The sequence below is a fragment of the Rattus norvegicus genome, chromosome 7 (genome assembly GCF_036323735.1).
Source record: "Rattus norvegicus strain BN/NHsdMcwi chromosome 7, GRCr8, whole genome shotgun sequence".
Taxonomy (NCBI): domain Eukaryota; kingdom Metazoa; phylum Chordata; class Mammalia; order Rodentia; family Muridae; genus Rattus; species Rattus norvegicus.
In genome coordinates, this window is record NC_086025.1 from 49,212,184 (window position 1) to 49,232,001 (window position 19,818).

The following is a 19,818-nucleotide window of genomic DNA, read 5'->3' on the forward strand; positions in this document are numbered from 1 at the left end:
TTTTTGTTTAAGCAATGCATTTGAAAACAAAGGAATCAAAATATACATGAAGGGATTATAAAGGGCAACTTGTTAATAAAAATCAGCTTTTTCACAGACTGGAAAAGTTAAAATGAATTGATAATTGACCAATTTGTGAATCTCTTTCAATTTTACTGTCTCCAACAGTTTGTCTCCTCTGGGATCCTTTCCAAAGCCTGGTCTCCATGAAATAAACTTAACGAACCCCTCAGATATTATAATATTACATTGAGTATATACAAAATTTTAAATGTAAGGATATAAATAATTTTTAAAGTCAAAGTATTGAACCTGGGCGAGGGGAAAAAGGAGGGGTTAGAAGAGGGAAAATGATGTAGTTATATTTTAATTAAATTTTTTAATAAAAACTCAAACAAAAAAGGGAAGGGTAAAATCAAATTATGGCCCTTCAGAGGAGTTAACAAATAATTCTAATATCAGTTATATTGTGGCATCACTTTAAGTCAGTCTGTTCCTTGTTACGATTACTTTGGAATGAATTCTGTTGGCAAGAGAAAATAATTTAAGAAAATAAATGTATGTTTGGTGACTAAACGTGTGTTAGAATAATCACTTAACTCTTTGAGTGATCCCTGATGACTATAAATTGCAAGTGGTGCAATTTCCTTCCTACAAGGACTCAGCCTCTTGTTTCTAGGGAACTCTTAAGACAGAAAAAGAGACAGCTGAGTTGTTTCAGACCCTCAGGGGAACTCAGGGATGACCCCTGCCTCCTCCTCTCACTCTCCTTTTCTTCTGGTATTGATACAAAGGCTAATTAGATACCTCTCAACATGGCAGAGGCTATAGCCCACAGATTGCAATTACAAACCATGGTTAAGACTGTGGCCTCTGCTGAGGCATTAATTCCCCCAGCTGCTTAAATAGCATTAGTCAAAATAAAAACTGAATTGTGACATTAAATTGTAAGCAAGCAATATTTAGCTGGGAACGTGGGGAGGTGGTCAGTGTGATTGTTGAATGGGTTAGCGTCATATGTTCTTCTCATTCTAATTGTATTCAGGTAGACACCATACAACATTGAGAATGACAAGGTCAAAAACATCCTTTGTTGGTACCATAAAAGCCTTGGGAGACTTGGTGGTGTGTTGATGTGGGCACTGAAGTGGCTATTAAGACACAGTTACAAAGTCTCTCTGGGCTTCATTTTAATCCGCGTTGCAAATGCCCACCTGTTCCCAGAGGAATTTCAGCATTCACTGGGAAAGGGGTAGAAAGGTAGCCTTCTCTGTGCTATGATGTAACATATGAAAGACTGAAAAATGAATTTTATCTATCCTGCTGGGCAGGCATAGAGTTTTTGAAGCATCCTGAGAACCTCCACAGAGTTTTGTATTAGCAAAAATTATGTGGAGAGCTGCAGTGTCGATTAACATCAAGATGTTCTTGGATGGATTTTCTCAAGGGATTGCATGCTGGTAGGTGTACTAGCAGAAGTTGTCTGTCCGAGTATTGTGGTAGCATAGTATCAAGCAAAGATTTGTCTGTACACATTAGACACATGCATGTATTTCACTGCCTCAAACTCTGGCGAGTAAGTAAGAGGACTCCAAGCAACTGATGTCTGAAAAAGAAGAGAGAAGGGAAGAGGTTTTTCTCTACAGAGGAAACAAATGGAGACATCCAACAAAGCCGTTCATTTATGGCGAAAGCGCAAGCAGTATTTGATGGATATTAATCTCCTGATTTCAGCGATACTTGAGTTTTCAGATTGCACCATAAAACGCAGGGAGCATTTCAAGAGAGTTGGTACAAAATATTCTTGAATGAACTGGGACGTGATCAAAGTGTAGGAAGTTTTCCCTTTTGGCTCAAAAAGCATCGGCTCTGGCATGAGGAAGGATTCACAAAGGAAATTATGACGATATTATTTTTGGCAATGGAGTTCGAACACTATTTTAAGTGCCAACTCTTAGCCCTTTGCCTGGAGTTCTAGGAGCTTCACAATATGAGCCAAACTAACTTCTCCCATTTTCTCTACCTATGTGGACCAATACTCTGAGTGTCTTCTATTCCGTAGTCAAAGGAATCATTGTCTATTGTATGGACAACCTTCACATCCATGTGCTGGTTTATACCGTTGCTTACATATCCAACCTGATATTCTGCATCTAGCCCCCATGCCCATCCACCACAATACACCTCCAAACTCTCTAGTACGTTTTACTTTTTTAAAAGTTATTAATCTTCACACCCCACTTTCCCATAAAGGGTGGGTCTTTCTCTGATTGGTATGTCTAGGCTGCATATAAATTCCTTCAATAATAATTACACAAGGAAACATCATAATATTTATTAAAGAGATATTCAGATTTCACACTAGAAAGTTTAGTATAAAAAGAGGTAGAGAAAAATACTCTTTCATTACTCTCCAGCTGAATTAGTAATTTCTTGCCTTGTGACAAATGACTCCACAATGTAGCAATTTATAACATACATATTTATTATTGTACTGTGTCTTTGCAGTCCTGAGACAGATCTACTACGTCCTTGGAGTTACAGCCCCTCACAAGGCTGGGATCAGAGTATCTTTGAGGACTGAAGCCTCATCTAAAGACCTGACTTGGGGAAGGCTGATAGATTGGAGGTTCTTTATTGACTAGGTACTCGCCACTTTCTTAGCACGTGAATTTCTGGATTTCTCCAACATGACAGCCTATTCCATCAAAGCATCCGAACTGACAAGTCAGCAGAGAGTCTGATAGCAAGACAGAAGTCACAATCTTAGGTGGCCTAAAGAGGAAAGTGACAGCTACATACCTGTATGAGTCAGGGCTCTCGGAGGAACAGAGCTGCTAAGTTTTCTACATTTCTCCCCTCCGATCATCCTATTGTGCTAGTTAGGATTTCTACTGTTGGAACAAAACATCGTGACCAAAATATAAGTTGAGGAGAAAGGGGCTTATTTGGCTGACACTTCCACATTGCTGTTCATCATTGAAGGAAGTCAGCGCAGGAACTCGAGCAGGGCAGGTATCTGAAGGCAGGAGCTGATACAGAGGCCATGGAGGGGTGCTGCTTACTGACTTGCTCCTCATGGCTTGCTCAGCCTGCTCTCTTATAGAACCCAGGACCACCAGCCTAGGAATGGCACCACCCATATGGGCTGGCCCTTCACCACCATCACCAACTGAGAAAATGCCGCCATAGCCGTATCTTATGGAGGCATTTCTTCAACTGAGGCTCCTTCCTCTCTGATGACTCTAGCTTGAGTCAGGTTGATACAAACCATCCAGTACACCATATACACACTCTATTAAAAAATGCTACTCTAGGTAAAATATAGTGAAAATCTGAGATGGAATCAACAGGATTTGTTGATGGACTGGCTGTGGCTTATAGGAAGGAAGAAGTTGTGGAAGATAACCGCTGGGTTTTCGCCTATATGACCAGAAGGAGGAGATGAACACTTAGAGATGAGAAGGACTTGGGGGGTGAGCCCCTCAACAGGTTGCTGGGTAAGGGAGGGAATCTCTGGTTTAGTTTTGCACAGGTTTAGTAGAGATGTCAAGTGAGGGCTGGCTTTCTAGGATTCAGCAGGGTGGCTGAGCTCTGATAGCACAGATTTGGACACGGTCAGCTCAACTGCCATTGAAGGTGACCCAATGCACCTGAGATATTGGCCAGTTCTCAGGTAGAGCGACTGTTCTCTAGAATAGCAGGGCTCACTGGCCACTCCATTAGCTAGGGGACTGAGATGGCTACAGTATCCAGGGAGGGTGAGATCAAAGTCTGGCTTCTGCTCCTCCTGGTTTGTAAAGAAGGAACCTGATGTAAAAACCTAGTAGAGAAGACCCATTAAAGGGAATCTGGTGCTTTCTTATGAATTACTCTCAGGAGGGACACCCCTACTCACCTGCAGGTAGGTCCTGCCGTTTGGCATTATGGGACGACGTCATCAACAAAGTTCATGTTCAAGAACGGTGCACTGAAGTTACAAAACAAACAAATCATAATGTTTTAAATAAGGTTACAATTTTGTGTTGGGCCACATTCATAGCCTTGGCTACATGGGGGCAGAGGAACACAGGCTGGACGGAACCTGCTGGAGCATGGTTAATTGCAGATGAATTCCCTAGAGCATTTTTCTCAAGGAGAGAGCCCATCCTCCCAACTGGGCTCTACATTCAGTTTTCACTGATACAGCTTCAGAGAAGCAAACATCAGAGACATAAGAGAGCTTAAGAAATGGCCATATAATGATGATGATGATGATGATGATGATGATGATGATAATAATAATAATAATAATAATAAGGAGGAGGAGGTAAAGAGAAAACAAAGTAAGAAGCTAGGTTGAATGGTGACTATGCCTGCAAAAGAAAGAGGAAAGAATGAAAGGGATTGGGGGAAAGAAAGGAAAACACATCAAGTCAACCACAAACTGAGACCATTGCGATAACGTATAATTTAAAACTAAAGGTCAGAGAGAATGAAAGAACAGCCCCAACAGGCTAATGTGATTAAGGGGAAAAAAGTAAACAGTGATTTCAAAGCACAGGAGGTTAGCTAATCGACACCAGCTGAACAGAATTAGCCACACTTGGTCCAAAGATCAGTGGGAAGTGTCCTTGAGCTGCCGCCAAGAGCCGGCACTCCTGCCCTGGCCCGCCAGAGTTCCACTGGCATGGTTCCCTATGCTGAGCAGAGACCCTGACTTCTCACCCGGTACCTTGTCTTTCTCAGGCCTGACTTCTTTTCTCTAGGGTTCTGTTGCAGAGAGCCTCTGCTCTCCCAAGTGTAGGGATGTCAGCCTGGGTTCTAACTTCTGGCTGAAAGGGGTAGATACCTGAGTCAAATCAGTTAATAGACATAGTTTTGTTCTCTTTAGGCATGTTAGATGTTTCTAAAATATCCTCTTAAAAGCTTGTTAGGTCAATTAATAATATAGCACAACAATATAATAAACATAATATGTTAGGCCTGAACCCCTGCTTGTTCCTGCACAAGCTGGGAAACCCTCCTTACCCCCATTCTGCCCACACAGAGAAAACTCTGGGCTAACATCACACTCCTCATCAGGCAACCCACCCAAGAGTGCCGGCCCAAAGGCTCAGTTTTTGATCCTGTAAGGACACAAGCCCAGCTCCCAGCTGACAAGTCATCACTCTTTGTCTAAGCCCTATAAACCTCATTTGCTTTAGCCAGTGTGCCCAACTTCATTGACCTCACCTGTGAGATCAGGGAAACCTACCGAGGTTTATGCCTCCTCATAAACCACCTATATACTCTCAATCTGACTTGAATTGGCTTACGGTGCTGGTGGAGAAGCCTTTTAATAATATTATATGATTTTTATTAAAATATGGCTGCCTGTGTAAAGTAAATAATGAGGAAGGAGTAATAGAACATCGTCCCAGAGGCAAAAGGCCACATATTATATATGATTCTGTTTATATTAAATATCCAGAGGGTAACTGTTTAACTGTTCAGTAGAGTCAAAGTTTTATTTTGGAAGCATGAAATGTTTTGAATTGTTTGAGGTAATAGTTGTAATATTATGAGCATACCAAACTATCTGAGTTGTTGCTCCTATAATGGCTTATTTGAAATTTTACTTTAAGTATTATTGGCAACAAAAGAGTTCTGAGCTAAAGGGATCCACACACTTCTTTCTATGTAGGTGGTAAGCATTGAGGTCATTGTGCTGAGGATACCAAGTCAGTTCTGGGCACCGGAGCAGGGACCTCTGGGCCATTGTCTTCTTACAATGGTTCCTTCACCATCCACACTGTAGACAACAGCCAACTCCTAGGAGAGAGGCAAGGCACAGCAAGGCTTACATAGCTCCATTGTCACAAGATAATCTGTGAAGAATAATGAAGAATTTGAAGAGACAGAGACCATCCTCCAGTATTCTGGGTAAATGTATTTCCCATGACCTCATGTGTAACCAAGTGGGCTTTGCTGCTTTGTAGAGCTCTCTAGCTGAAGAAGCATAACTTGTGGGTCCACGTGGGAAAGGAAAAGTTCATGTTTTGACACCACTATAAATCACCTGAGTTACAGCGCACGAAACAGGTTTATCTCAGAAGACCATCAAACCCTGTTCTTAAATGGTTGAAGACAGCAAAATTCTCAGGAGCCCTTCTAGACAATTCTATGTGGATGAAGGATCAAATCTTTCCCATCAAAGGCTAAGAAAGTAATACAGGTAACTGCTGAACGACATCTTGTAGACAAAACATATACCTTCCCCCCAGGACAGCTCCACCCTGGACGCATGCTGGCTCAGGGGCCTGAGCTTTTCACTCAGTGACCATCCTGGTTTTGGAACCTGATGTTATTTCCTTCTTAGTGTCCTCAGAAAATTTTTATTTACAAAGCTCTGGTGGTTTCTAATTCCCCATTAAGCCCATATTTATCAGATAAAAAAATCTAGATGACTCATAAGCTTTCAGAATTAGAGAGCATCTAACTTCCTCTTTATAAGGAAGAATCCAGAAGGTAAAGTTCAGAGAGGTTGACAGGTTCTCGCTCGGGCAGAAGAAAAGCAGTGACCAAAATACTCACTACCTTATCCCACAATGCCCTGCTGGACCACAAGGCCCAGCCTTTTGGATCTCTTGGGATTAAATAGTTTCACTGTTACAGTTGGGAAGAAAGGAAGATTTTGGGGAGCCTTGGTATTTTCTTTATAGTTTAATAGAGCAGTATTTTGTGTCAGCACAATTAAACAATATATTCAACAGGAGCATAGACCATGGGGCATTGAGATCCTTTCAGGGCTTCACCCACCTTTGCTCCACCCATGTATTCCTTCTCGTGCTGTCCCACCTAAGAGCTTGTCTGCCTCTGCTTGCAAACATGAATGTTAAATCAAGTTTTTCCTCTTTACCACTTAATTCCCAGAAAACTCCGAGATGAGTCATTTACTAATAAATTCATATACCATTAGCTTTGGTGGGTTTTCTAACTAGCTCATAATTTATCACATTTTTTCCCTAGCCTGAGTTCTTCTACATGGTCGGCTTCCTTTCCTCGTCTTCTTATGTCTGTCTCCTCAGTGCTCTGGACGAATCTCCCCCTTTATTCTAACCTGATCGGGAACATGGCCAGTTTCCTCTCCTTGTCTTCTCAGTGTCCAGGAGAATCTCCTGTGTTCTGATTATCTCCCAGAATTCTCTCTCCCCCTGCCAGATGTCCCACCTCCTATTTCTTGCCTTAGCTCATTGGCCATAAGCTTTTTTTTTTTTTTTTTTTTTTTTGTTGACAGGTGATAATCTTAAGACATTTTCTCTCCACTTGGAGGGAAAGGAAACTTTCTGTGTCATCTAGCATAGCACCATGCTTAGTGTTGGTTTTCTCTCTCTCTCTCTCTCTCTCTCTCTCTCTCTCTCTCTCTCTCTGTGTGTGTGTGTCTGTCTGTCTGTCTGTCTGCCTCTGTCTCTCGTGTCCCTTTTTCTCTTTCCTTTCAAATGTCTTTCCCTCTCTCTCTCTCTTTTCTCCTGTTATCACTCTCTTTCTACCCCCACCTCTCTTCTTCTTTCCTTCTGTTTCACTCTTTCTCTCACCTGCATTCTTCCTCTTTCTCTTCCTCCTTCTCTCCTTCCCTTTCCTCCTCCTACTCAGTGCAGAGAATACATATTCATATACTTCATTGTTTACTTCCTTTGCGATTGACATTGCACCATTGACTTTTAAACATTTAAAAACTTAATCCATATCATGTAAGTCAGAAGACAACTTTGAGGGGTTGGCTCTCTTCTTCCACTTTTGCATGGGTTCTAGGTGTCAAGCTCAGACTTCATCTGTCAGACCTTCACAGTCCAAACCATCTTGCTGGCTCTGCACATATATTTTAATATTGATATAAACCCTATTGTGGCCATTTCAAATGACTCCATATAGTTTCCTTAATCAAACATCAGAAAAGCCATCTCTTAAGTTTTTTTTTTAATTTTTTTAAATTTTAATAAGTAGACTTCAATTTAAGTTTGAGCTTGGACAGTTTGGTTTTAGTTTATAAAGAGTTGGCTTTAGTTGCATGTCCTAGAACAATATCAGGTATGTCTAATCCCCCCTTTTATAAAGAAGCACTTGGTAATTTTCTAAAAGCTATCATATTCCTCTTAAAATTTGTCTTTTCCAAGGCAAACATCCTCAGTTCTGTCGATTGTTTCTCACGTTGTGATCTCCACACTCTTCACCAGACTGTGCTCTTCTGGATGGGCCCCAATTTGCGAAGTATGGAGCCAGAATTAATTACTGTAATAACAATAACTATAATAATAGCCACTGTTTATTCACTGTGCACAGTGTTCCAGGAACCGGCAGGAGGCTAAGCTCACTTAATCCTCACAAAACTCTCTACTGTATTGGTTATTATTCTTATATTTTTAGATGAGGAAACTAGTTTAATATGTTAACCCGGCTTGTATAAGGTCACACAGATAGGAAATGACAGTGTTAAGATTAAAATATACTCCATGTTGCGAAGAATGAAACAACAAATTCAACTTAGCTAACTTCAACTTCTCTTCCTTCTAATTCTGCTTCTGCTTTGCAATTTTGTTTGCTTTTGTGTTGTGCGTGTGTGTGAGCTCTTGGCTTGCACACATATCTGCGTACCATGTGTGTGCCTGAGATGGTAGAGGCCAGAAGAGGAGATCAGAGCCCTTAGAACTAGACTTACAGATGGTCGTGAGCTGTCTTATGGCTTCTGGAAAGTGAACCTGGGTCATCTGAAAGAGTAGCAAATGCTCTTAACCACTAAGCTATCTCTCTAGCTCCTCCCCCTCTTCTGTCTTATCGTGTGTGTTTGCTTGTGCTATGTGATACATACATATGTGCATGTGTGTGGAGGGGGGGTGCAAGCTAGTGAGTGTGTATGGAGTGGAGCTAGTGTGGAGGCCAAAGGAGAACATTCGATGTCTTTATGAATTTCTGCTTTATTGACTAGAAATGAACCAGATGGGAGCTTTCTGCAAGGCTGGCTGCACGGTGAGCTTCTGGGATCTACTTGTCTGTGCCCCCCAGATCTGTATGCACAGCCAAGGCCAGCTTGCAGAGTGAGTATTCCTACCACAGATCTATCTCCCTAGTCCATGGTAGAAACATATTAATGTTGCTCCAAATTTATGCCATGTCATGCAAAATTTATGACCAACATACCAAATTTTTAGGCTTACACCTTAAGATTTCTTGATCATTCTTGGTGATTTCCAATGTATGGAAAAATACAACAGAGCCCGGTTCTCCTAACACATGTCTCAAATTTCTAATCTACCCATTTGTGAGTATCCATCGAATCCTTCTTTCATGTCAGACACTGCCGTACGAGTTGATAATACTGAGGTAAGGAAGGTAGACTGAGTGCTTCTTGCCATGGGCTGACATTTTGTTGAGAGGCAGATTCTAGAAATTAAGTTACCTCGGATGGTTCTGAGGTCCTAAGGAAGATAAGGAGACCCGTATGTTGGAGCACGGCTTTGATGGAGAAGAGACAGGGCGGGCTTAGCGGGTAGGACAGGCTTCTTGCAAGGCGGTGACATTGGGTCACAGGCAGGAATGATGAGAAGGAATGAGCTATAGGAAGAGTAGAGGAGAGAAAATGAAGGGTCAGAAATGGTAAGGGCTGAGGTCTTCCTGGGACCAGAAGAGGCTTCGTAAGTTCAAGAAACAAAGAAGCCTGTGTACTTCAGCACAGATGGATGATGGCGGAGTGTGGAGGAGGATGGAAAAAAAAAAAAAAAAAAAAAAAAAAAACAAACCCAGGCAGAGATAGAGAATGTAAGGCCCTGTGGTACATGGTAAAAAGATGAATTTCTTTTAATGCAAGGACAGAGCTTAGTCTAGTTAATCTTTTAAAAGATTGTGATATCATCTCTGAGGGGTAAGAGAAGAGGGGCAGAAGGTGAGTCAGGAGGCTATCCGAAGAGTTCTGTGAGGATGTCAGAGCTTTAGGTCAGCTGGTGGCTGGCTCAGCTGTGATCAGTGGGAAGAAACAGATGAACCTGAGAAACGAACGATAAAAAATAAAAAAAGAAAGGTGGATAAAGAATTTCTGGCAAATTGAGTGGAATGGAGTAAGAAATAGAATTTAACTCAAGGCTTTGGGTTGGTGAGCATATAAAACGTCCTGTTTATGCATAAGGATATGTGTGTGTACGTCTGGGTGTCTGTGTACATATTTATATACAAATAAGCAGATACATCATTGACTTATGCTAACTAGTGCTTACAAAAAGTCTGACTCTAAGACTCTAGAGTCTAGGACTGAGCTAGGCTAAAGATCTTGTTTTGAATTACTTAGTAAATAGAGAAGCCTAGGTCTGAACCCAAGAGTGACTGGCATCCAAATAGTTCACTTTTTTCTGTGCCAGCCCTGGGACCCCGATAAAGGCTATATGTTGCTACAAGCTTCCGTGCAATTAAAGAATCCCACAGTGTTTTTATGCAGGGCATTTTCTATTACAAGCCGCCCAGTATGCACGGCCTACCCTGGGGGCCGTGACGGGCTCAGCCGCAGCTTTAGAACCATGTTAAAGGGTGCAGGCACACTGGGTAAAGTCAAAAGTAAGTGGAATGATTAAGTGGATGGAGCAAATAACTTCTGAGCAGTGGTTAAAAGATCGCAGCTCACCTCAGCGCTGACTAAAGAGGGCATAAGCCTGTAAACCAGTCTAGGAGTGGAAAAACAAAACAGAAAGGGAAATGTCCGTTGCTGCTAAAAGCGGGTAGAAATTTCTTGAAGGAATAAGCAAAGAACAGAATTTAATCCATTCTTTCCTCTCGGCCGCCGGTGGGTCACGTGACCGTGATCTGGGGATTTTAAATCTCAAAGAAGGGAGCTCCAATTAAACGTAAACTAAAAATCCACCGGAAAACATTCCTTTGTCCCTCCAGTCTGTCACGTGACGATCACTTTGAGGCCCTCACTTTTGCCTAAGAAAGGACGACGTAGATAAGCATAGGAGAGTACAGTTTGAATAAGAAGTTACACTGAAATCGTTGTTTCTGTGGAACAATTATGGCAGGGACAAGTCCACGCAGTCATTGTCCAGCTAGGAGCAGAATTACGCACTGAAACGTACTGGGTGTTGTGGCTTTCTGGTGGCTAGAGAGAAGGGAGGGCTGGTGCCACCCTGCCCTGTTGCCTGAATGCTGCTCCACTCTGAAGAACCGCAGGCTTAAGTTTCAAACCCCAGCTAGTGATTTCCTTGCATTTGCCCCAATGACTGCACATTTGTAAGTGAAATCAGAGAACCTGGCTGCTAAATAGCGCAGGGACAACTGTCCGATGCAATGGGGGTGTTACCTTCCCACAAACACTCTGAAGATTCTATCAGGACGCGAAGGCAGAGAACCTTGGAGAACCAGCCACATCTGGGTTGTCCACAAAGCTCAGGCCGCTGAGGGAAAAGGGCTTCCTGAAAAGCACACCTGTCCTTTTCAGGCACCTCTCAGGTGTCACATTCATTTTCCTGATGGTTTTGACTTTGTGTTCCTGTTTCTCTTGCGCAGTTGGAAGACGGCCCTGTGTTCTGAAAGTTAAAGAAGAGAAAACAAAAATCCCAGAGAATGTGTTTTCTTAACTTGGGCTTTGCTGTGTTCCCACGGGGCAGCCCTCCCGGATTTCAGTCTTACATATATAAAAGCGCACCTGCAAGAATGGGACTTGGTCCATCAAGGAAGGTCATAACATTCTGCCTGAATGCGCAGAGAAAGAGGGAGGAAGAGGAGGTGAGGGGGGGAGTGAAGAGAGTCAGAGAGTGAGTGTTCTCTGTCCTATAGCTCTGAGCAGCCTGGTGGGTAAAGAGAACCCTGTGTGCCCTTTTGAATTGGGATGAGTCACACACGCGTGGAGAGGCTGGGGCAGTATCCTTTGTTTGGTTCTTTGCAATTTGGGGATTGGTAAATTTGTCTTAATGGACAGCTTGATTGTTTCCCCTGGAGAGGAAATGTATTATTAGCATTTCCTTGTGAGCTGGGATAGGATCACTTCAAATACGTTATCCTTCATCTATAAGTCTCTAGCCAGAGTGTGTAAATACCGAGAATTTCTATGGATAAAATAACCGTGGTCCATTTCGTCAGGTCTCGTGTAACCTGCTTTGGGAGAGTTTGTACTGGAGGAGTAGTTAACTCTGAAAATGGTCAGCATGACTTAGTAAACCTTATACTTTGTACCAGATGCTAAGCTGTGTGTTTTTGAAGGTGATTCCTCACCTACTTAACATCACCTAAACGCTGGCTTCCAACTTGCCTGTCTTTGGAGCATAGCAGAGCACGGGCCAGAGGAACCAGACAGCCAATCACAAGTCACTGAGCCGATGCATGAGTGGTTTAGCTTTGTACTCATTTCCGGGTAGCTGTGGGGTCTGAGTCCCCTCCATGGCCGCAGCGTGACTCTCTGAAAGTTCGTTTTGTGACAAGCAAAGTAAAAAGGCAAACAGTATCCCCTCCCCCATATTTATAAGGAAGTCACTTCGTAGTTCTGCAAAGGGGTCCAGGCTTCTCCGTGCAGGCACAGGAAGAGAAGCAGTGATGCCGGACGATCTTCCATGATGTGGGGTGGGGATGGGAGGACTCTGGTGGTGTTTGGCTTTTTCCTGCTGTGCCTCCCAGCCATGAGAATTCCGGTCCTCAGCCACCTAAGAGGATTATTATTATTATTATTATTATTATTATTATTATTAGTCTTCTGTCATAGGGATGCGCATTCTTGCTCAGCTGCTGTTTTTGTAAAGTAGAAAGGTAACTTATTCGTCAGACTCTGATGTGGGCTTTTCCCCAGACTGCTAAGCGGGAAGGAAAACAGAAGACATATTTAATGGATAAGAAAGGAGGGTTGTCAGGAGGAAGGCGTCTGCCAGGAGAGGCAGTGGGAGCCGAAATTATTGCTGCACTGACTTGCTGACAGGTTAGGGCCAAAGCCTGAGTCATGCGGCTGAGTTATGAAGGGCAGGTTCTCACTTCTTCGTCCTTTCATTTCCTCTTGAAAACGGGAGGGACCACACTTGCGCCAAACTCAGTTCCAGGGTTTCCCTGGGTGGTACTGCCCTTGTGTTCTTGGTGGTCTGTTTGCTGTTTCATGTTCATTGGAGAGGCCACAGGGAGCCAGGAGATGCAGGATCCAGTGGAAGGAAGTGATTATAACATACTCTGAGGCAGGTACCCACACCCTCAGCCTCTTCTCTCTCTTTTAATACCTGTTTCTGAAACTGTCACACAGCTGCTTCTGCAGCCTGAGGATTTTGATTGATTCATGGTATATATCAATTAGTCCAGGCTGGTCCTGAATATGTGATTCTCTGACTTCAGCTTCCCGAGTGCTAGACACAGAAGTTGACCATGTCTCAACATTTTTATTAACTAATTAGAAAATACTAAATCAAAAAAGAAACCAAGATGAATTTCTGAAATGAAGTTGTTGACGGTTCTGAAGTCTTCGCTGTCCTGATTTGTTCCTTCTCGCATGATTGATTCATATCGATCTGCCCCGTGAGTCTCTGAGGGCAGGTTGGAAAGTCTGTCCCCTTAACTGTTGTTCTGTTTTTCACAAGCTGTCATATTCAATTGAGGAGTGACTACCCAGAGACTTGGCAAGATGATGCTAGGCAAGAGCCACCGTTCAGCCTAGAAGAAGGATTTGCTTTCCATAACTCTCATGCAAAGGAAAGAGCAAGGCCATGTTCAGGTCACCCTTCCCAGTCTGCTATGACTGGTTGGCCACTCCTTCCTGTCAGAGGGCCAGGCTTCTTCTCTTTGCTGTCTGCCGTGACTCCATTTCTGTAGAGGGTCCATCTGCAATCCTGTGTGCAGTCTTTGCTGGGTCTTCCAGCCTTCCTCTGGTTTCTCCTGCAAATTTTCTGGATTCTATTTCCAGTGACCAGAGTATTTTCAATGGGCACATACTTTGCCACTTTGAGGACAGCGGTGGTCACAGTGTGTTGCTGTAAATCACAATCCAAACCGGCTTCCTCCATAAAGTTTTATAAACTCATTGGAAGTTCAGAAGTTTTCCAGATGGATTTGCTCCAGGGGCTTATGTAACTGTTTCATCAAAGATCTGCCTTGTTCCCCTTTCTTAGCATGCTAAAGCGGTCATGCCATTGTCCCTGAAGAATTGACAAGACCCAGGTCTACAGACTTCTGCTTCCCAAACAACCAGATGCTGTTTACTCCAAAGCCCCAGCAAATCCTCCCTCTCCCTGTCCACCCAAACACACCGGGCCAGGCAGTAGCTATACTCTATTAACTTCTAACGGCATACCCTATTTCTTAGTCAGGGAAGAAGCCAGCATCTCTCCACCTTTTGTCTTCCCTTCATGACAAAAATGGAGGCAAGAAAGCAGCCTGCCTGTTGGAAAGGCAACCTCAAGATCCATTTTATTGGTCAAGTGTGACCCTGTACCTGATGTCCACGGCTGGTTCAAAATCCCTGTAGCACCAGGTCTAACTGTAGCCCTGTTTGAATGAATGAGGCTATCTATCTTTATAGTAAGCTCAGATCTACTTGAAAGTGGTTTGATTTCCAATGCTATGCATTTGTTCATGATGCCCTCTGGCCTTTGCATACACACAGTATACATAAACTCACACATTTCCTCCTACTCAAACATACACTACAACTGGGGACCATTTTTTCATGCCTGAGATTATTGGGAACATCTTTTTCAAACCACCACACTCTGTGTGTTTGGACATCTGGTTTTTGTAAGCATATAGTCTAATTTCATTAAGGAATGAGACAATTACCGCAACTCAGCATGATTTTACTCCTAGTGAACACATACATACATACATGTAAAGGCAACTTTGGACCTCATATATTAAAAGCTTGCCATAGATCTTTGCTGGATGAGAAAAGTAATAACTGGCCCACATTACTCAGTTTGAAAATGATAGTCTCTATGGAAGGGAAATTCCAATTACATTTTAGAGCTTCATAGATGCAAGGATATAAATGCCTACTGGATAATATAAATATTATTAGTCTAATATCTATCAAGTATGTATATAACATTAGAGATGAGGCAGACAAGGCATCTAGGGAGATTGGGAGACACAGGCATACTGTAGGGAGACTAATAAAATGAGCTGATTGGTTTGGGATGCTAATAAAATGTAACGATTGAGGTGGAATATGCAAGATTAGCACAGGTAAGGTCCATGGAGATGGAAAGAAGGATTACATGATGTTGCAGTCCAGAGGAAAAGTAAGAAGATGATGCATGATGAGCCTAGTGAGGAGGATGATCCAGCAAAGGAGATAGGGAAGCGGGGAAAGGCTAGAAGAAACTTAAGGCAGGGTCACCAGTGCTAAACCTAGGACAAAGAGAATTCAAGGTTAATATGCTAAATGCTTCTGAGAGTGAAAAATGTCGTTGGTAAACTGCTTACCCTGGGCAGTCTCAGTGATGAGATAGTGATGAGTTTGATATTGATATGGGTTAAGGAAAAATATAGAAATCAAAAGAACTCAAACAAAAGAACTTTTGAAAGCCTCCACTGTGACAAAGAAGATCATAGCATGGTGGGAATGAGCAGAGCTGAGGGAGGTTTTAAAAGCTCAGAACAATGAGCTCATAGGATCATCAGGAAAGAGATGTGAATACCCAAAAAGTAGAGAAAGCCAATGAAAGTATTCCTGCAATGATAGAACAGATGTGAGACTGCGGTTAAAGAGCCATGCTTCAAATCTTGGAGAGAAATAAATGCAATAATGGGAACAGAGGCAGGCACATCATGACATGCCTAGTAAATATTGTTAGCCTCAGCAAAGGGCTGCAGTGACCTCTCAGCTCCTTCCATCATGGAGAATATATCTTTGAGAGGTTTTCCACTTGATTACTACCTGCTGATATGCTGCTCATAAACACCAAAAGACCCTTTAAAGACACAGCTCTCTGGTGACGAACTAGGCTCCACCCTTAATGGGCCACCCTACTACCAGTTCCTGATGGATCTACTGATGAAGTTGATGCCCCCATGACCCAACACCTCAGAAGGCCCCACCTTGGAAAAGACTGCACTGGAGATCAGGCATTTATGGCAGGGGTAGGAGTGTCTTCTTATCCAAATGCTAATGAAGTCACAGTTTGGGTCAACAACAAACGTAGAAAGAAGAACACAGAGTGTCACCCAATTTTTGGTTTATTTCTTCCTGTTGCCAAAAGTAGCATCTAAAGACATTCAAATTCTACATCTTCAATTTGGGTTGAAAGGATTCTAAGGACGTATGGCTTTGGAAAAACCCCAAGATGGCCTAACTTTGTCTCCACAATGCTATTGGACCTTTCTCTTTTGTCCAGGTATGTACTTTTGTTGAGACTCCATTGAGCCCATACGGTAATGGGAAGTGACAAGCTGGTTGAGGATGTAGGGCATTTGAGAACTGTCTTTATTAAGGAAGCTTAATCAGTCTTCCCAGGCTGGCACCAGCCACATAGGATGTTCTTACTCCTACATAATGAATGTTAATGCAGGAAGGTAAGATAAATGGGTTCACTCCTCACCCCGCAGCGTTGTGCTTTGCGGGTGGTTACCTGCACCCATCGGGCAAAGGTGCAGGGTGAGCTATCCCCCTGCTCTCTTCTTGTAAGTACTAATGAGAAAAGCTGAGGAATAGTTTTCTCTCCCTGATTCTCTGCTTCCAATGTAACCACACGGACAAAATCCTTCCGGGTCTGTCCCAAGCCTCCCTGATCACTCTCAGAGGGAGTTCCATGTAGGAACATCTGCAGAGTAGTAGATAGCTAACTGTGCTGTGGTTTGCAGATCTGCAGTGCATGCCTAAGAGAGAAAACTTAGCCTTTGCACCCTGGGAATTGACTGACCTAATTAGTGTATTCAGACTTTTCATCATGAGGAAAAAATATTCAGCCCCACTTACCGAGGGTGTGTCTGAGAATAGAGAGCTTGCAATGAGGAAAGTTAATGAGCAGCATTGGGTATACACTTCCATGACCACTGTGGATTAATGAAAGGGTAAGGCTGACTTTATAGTACAAATTATGACGAAGGAACATTTTTAAGAGAAAAAAATATAACATTTTTTTTCAAACATAAGTAACTTTCCTAATACTTAGAGACAGAGCTCCTCTCAGACTTGCACATCAGCATAGGCAATGGTGTTCTTCTATCTTGTAGATTGCTTGCTGGGCTCACTGCTGATGCATCTGTTAGACATATGACGCACCCCTCAAAAACAGACCAATTTGTCTTCTTTTGGGGGCACACAGAAGGTAGCTGCTTCTTTCGTTACATTTATGCCTTTACTCACTTGGCAGTGTTTCCGTATCACGTAATGCACTGCTGTGGGTGATGAGGTTTCAATACTGAATGAAGAAGAAAATGATCCCATCCCCTCACGGAGCTTTGGAAGAAGGATGTACAAAGTAAAGTGAAATAGATGTATTCTGGAGTAAATAAATGGAAAGGGAGTAAGGAGAAGAGAGAGGGCAAGGGTGCAGGCTTGAATAAAGTGGTTGGGTAGATGTCTAAGCAAGTGATAGTTGAACAAAGACTTGAGAGCTATCAGGAAGCAACCTGTATGTACCCCTAAGAGAACGAGTATTCCAAGCTGAACAGAGAACCAGTGCAAAGGCCCAAGGCTGGAACACACAGGGAAAATTATGAGAAACTGCAAGAAAACTGGTGTGGTTGGGTGTGGTGTGCATGCCTGTGATCTCAGTACTCACAAAGAGGAGGACAAGGTAGGTTGGGAGTTCAAAGCCAAACTGAGCTCCGTAGTAAGCCCCTGCCTCAAGAATGCAAGGGCCAGAGACTTGCCTAGCACGAGCGTACCCTAGGTTCCTTAACCAGCACCTCAAAAAAGAGAATAAGAATAAAAATAAGAAGGATAGGAATAAGAGGAGGAGGTAGGAGAAGGGAAGAGGAAGAGGAAGAGGAAGAGGAAGAAGATGAAGTAGATGAGGAAGTAAAAAAGGAAGAAGATATGATGGTGGTATAGACAGAATGCGGTAAACAAGGAGAAATGGGTAGGAATAGATCTTTCTAAGGGACCATAGTGATGTTTGGGACCCTTCTTTGTATGTAGTAGAAGTGGCCTTATGGAGATTAAAAATGAGATTTGGTCGGTCTATAGCCATTAGTCAACGCAAAGCACACTAAGGTGAGTCCTCAAATGCTAAGTGCTGAACTGGGTGTTGAGAAGAAGCCTGCCTGCATGTCTGCGAGCGACAGCCTCATTCACAGTCAAGACTGCTCATCAAGAGTGACCTAATTCACAGAGAATGCAAGTCTCCCAATAAGGGAGAAGCAGCAGGAACTGTGGGAATAATTACAATTGATGTAAGAATGGCAAAGATATTCATACTCATGGTAGTAATATTATATCAAAATATATTTTGATATCCATTTGAGGAAATCTGATATATTAGAATGATGATCTTATAATTTAAGCATAACAAAATGATTATATATACATGTATATATATGTAATGTGATATCTAGCTTTATTCAGTCTCACACAATTTAAACTCTGAGGGTTAAACAAGGTCCCATGGGTAAAATTCTCATGAGTTCAAGCTGTCTACAATCCCGGGGACAAGCTACATGGGGCAAAAACATGTTTTTTCCATAGAGGCATATAAAGGATAATTTAAACATTTAATTGAAAAACAGCAGCAAGCAATGAGTATCTGAAGTAAACTCACCCCTATCCATTCCCTGTGGGAAGAGCACAAACAGAACAACTCCATGTGTAAAGAAACTGAGCTCACAATACTCTTGTTTTCTTGGAGTGTTCTCACAAGTTCTCAGAATTCTAGCAAACTCCATTCCTGGACCATGTTCCAACAGTATCGAGTACTACAGATTAAAGGAGCTCAAGTTGATATTTATAAAGTTAATTTGAGTTGTCTGAGACATCTCAGTATTTTAGGAGAATTTGTCCACCAGATATTTTAACTTTGCTGTAAATGGAGTATATTAAGATTTTAAACAAGGTTTGAGGTAGGTGAATGTGTCAGATTGCAGAATCTGTAAGAAACAACTGTGTTATTCTAATCCCTTTCTCTCATGGTTCTGTCAGCTTGACTTTCACTTAGAGTAAAGGTAAACAAGCTGTGCTGGTGTAAACCGGTAGTCACAGCATGGGGAGGGGAAGGCCGGAGAATCAGAAGTTCAAGATCATGCTCAACTATGTAGCAAGTTTCTAGTCACATTGGGCTGTAGGAGACTTAGTCTTGAAGAAGAAGAAAAAAAAAGGAAAGAAAGAATCAAAGAGGACAAAAAAGGGAAGAAGAAAGACAGTATGAGACAAAAGGGAGACTGGAAGGAAGGAAGAAGGGAGGGAGGATAAGGGAAAGTGGAAGGAGGAGGGAGGAGGAAAGGGAAGGAGGGAGAAAGGAAGGAGAGAAGGATGGAGGGAAAGAGGGAGAAAGTAAAGGGAAGGAGGAAGAGGGAGGAAAGAAGGGAGGAAAGAGGAGGAGGAAAGAAGGAAGGAGGGAGGGGGAAGAGGAGGGAGGAAGAGGAAAGGAGGGAAGGCGGGAAGGAAGGAGGGAGGGAGGGAGAAGAGGAGGGAGGAAGAGGAAAGGAGGGAAGGTGGGAAGGAAGGAGGGAGGGAGGAAGATATTGAACATAAAAACTCATGCAGAGTTGGTTTCCACATCTATAACTTTACTGTAATGAGCAGTAATAAAATGTCCTGAAGCGGTAACAAGCAAGACCTTGCGTCATTTTCTCCACATTAGCTGTAAACTCCCCTTGTTCATGTCGAATGTTCAAAGCCATCATCATCTCTGGGCAGTGGGTTCTAGAACTCCATTTTCTCTGAAATTCTCTTTCTGACCCAGTTTCCATTCG

At 42.7% G+C, this 19,818-nt stretch overlaps 2 long non-coding RNA genes across 4 annotated transcripts in view; one reads left to right on the top strand and one right to left on the bottom strand.

The window, feature by feature from the left end:
- Positions 1–18,717, bottom strand: LOC108351449 (uncharacterized). Its single transcript, XR_001838838.3, has 4 exons — positions 18,669–18,717; positions 11,303–11,528; positions 3,899–3,970; positions 1–1,606 (listed from the first exon to the last, which is right to left on the bottom strand). It is a non-coding gene; the product is annotated as an uncharacterized LOC108351449 (long non-coding RNA).
- Positions 18,716–19,818, top strand: part of LOC120093587 (uncharacterized) — an 18,522-nt gene continuing 17,419 nt past the window's right edge. Inside the window, exon 1 of one of the 3 annotated variants that reach the window (XR_010053299.1) lies at positions 18,716–18,966. This is a non-coding gene — a long non-coding RNA (uncharacterized LOC120093587). The remainder of the gene's footprint in view (positions 18,967–19,818) is intronic. The other 2 variants (XR_005486928.2, XR_005486927.2) reach the window with 2 other exon arrangements.